Source organism: Penaeus vannamei, chromosome 21 (genome assembly GCF_042767895.1).
Source record: "Penaeus vannamei isolate JL-2024 chromosome 21, ASM4276789v1, whole genome shotgun sequence".
NCBI lineage: Eukaryota > Metazoa > Arthropoda > Malacostraca > Decapoda > Penaeidae > Penaeus > Penaeus vannamei.
Genome location: NC_091569.1, coordinates 35,488,546 through 35,491,045, shown reverse-complemented (window position 1 = coordinate 35,491,045; position 2,500 = coordinate 35,488,546).

The window sequence follows — 2,500 nt, the reverse complement described above, 5'->3', positions numbered from 1 at the left end:
GACAGATAGACAGGTAAGTAGATAGATAACGAGACAGATAGATATACAGATAACCAATCTAATAGAAACGAAGGCAGAGAAAAAACCCAACAGATAAACAAATAGATAGATAAAGGTCAAGATAAATACGGAGATAGATAATGAAGGTCATACGCATGGTAAAGTGCAACATGAGGTTGAATGTTTCGTCAGCTGTGCACTTCTCTGTTTGGATGCATCTGCGTGTGAGAAAGTGGCGACGGTGGGACCAATTACTGATATAATGGTGAAAATAATAGTAACACCACGGACACAACAACAATTATACTGATATTACAATGAGAATGATAATAAAACCATGGATGAGAATGATGATAACACAACGAATACAACTATTAAACTGATATAATGATAAAAATAATAGTAAGACCACGGACACAACAACAATTATACTGATATTACACTGAGAATGATAATAAAACCACGGATACAAAAATTATACTAATATTACACTGAGAATGATAATAAAACCACGGAGACAAGTATTAAACTGATATGATAATGAGAATAATAATAAAACCACGGAGACAACTATTAAACTGATATAACAATGAGAATGATAATAAAACCACGGATACAAATATTAAACTGATATAATAATGAGAATGATAATAAAACCACGGATACAAAAATTATACTGATATTACAATGAGAATAATAAAACCACGGATACAAATATTAAACTGATATGATAATGAGAATGATAATAAAAACACGGATACAACTATTAAACTGATATAATAATGGGAATGATGATAACACAACGAATACAACTATTAAACTGATATAATGGTGAAAATAATAGTGACACCACGGACACAACAACAATTAAACTGATATAATAATGAGAATGATAATAAAACCACGGATACAACTATGAAACTGATATAATAATGGGAATAATAATAAAAACACGGATACAACTATTATACTGATATAATAATGGGAATGATGATAACACAACGAATACACCTATTAAACTGATATAATGATGAAAATAATAGTAACACCACGGACACAACAACTATTAAACTGATATAATAATGAGAATGATAATAAAACCACGGATACAACTATGAAACTGATATAATAATGAAAATAATAATAAAAAAAACGGATACAACTATTGAACTGAAATAACAATGAGAACGATAATAACACCACGGATACAACTATTAAACTGATATGATAATGAGAATAATCATAAAACCACGGACACAACAACAATTAAACTGATATAATAATGAGAATGATAATAAAACCACGGATACAACTATTAAACTGACATAATAATGAGAATAATAATAAAACCACAGACACAACAACAATTAAACTGATATAGCAATGGGAATAATAATAGCACGACGCATAAAACTATTAAACTGATATAATAATGAGAATTATAGTAACACCGCGAATACAACTACCGGATAATACCACTAACAATGATAACGATAATAACAACATACAATAAAAATAACAAAATAACATTAATATAACAATTAAAATAACAATACTGATGGCGGTGATCACTGGATTAATGATAATGAGGACAGGATCGAGAAGAATGGTCATAGTAATGATAATGTTCATAATTATGATACTGATATGCCACAATCATAATTGCAATAGTAATACGAGGATAACAGAATGGTAATGGCAATGATAATTCTAACGATGTTCACAATAATATCTATAACTGATAGTGATCATAATAATATTAATGATAAAATGTTAATAATAACAACAATAAATAAAAAATAACTATAATGATAACAATGATAAATAATACTGCTATTGATAATAATAAATGTATAAATATAAAGCCCAATCATAAATATCAACAATACTATCATAATACGACCGAATTAAGTAAAAAAGGAAAGAAAGAAAGAAAGAGAGAGAGATATATGTATACATATATAAATATAAATATATATATATATATATATATATATATATATATATATATATATATATAGAGAGAGAGAGAGAGAGAGAGAGAGAGAGAGAGAGAGAGAGAGAGAGAGAGAGAGAAAGAAAGAGAGAGAAAGAGGAAGAAAGAGAAAGAGAGAGAAAAAGAGAACGACTGAGAAAAAGAGTGAGAAATAAATAAATAGACAGACAGATAAATATACAGAAAGAGAGACAGAACACTAACATAGTCTAGGCTTAGTTTCCTTCAGTACAAACAAACCGAAAATGACCTCTGGGAACACTGTGGTTGCTGGTGTCAAGGTCAACCAGGATGAAGGGCGAGTGCAGTGGGATGGTGAGGGGCGATGGTGGAGATGGTGGTGGTGGAGATGGTGGTGGTGGTGATGGTGGTGGTGAATGTGGTGGTAATGGTGGTGGTGAAGGTGGTGGTAATGGTGATGATGGTGGTGGTGGTAATGGTGATGTGGTAATGGTGATGTGGTCATGGTGGTGGTGGTGTGCAGGTGGGGGTGCAGGTGTACGG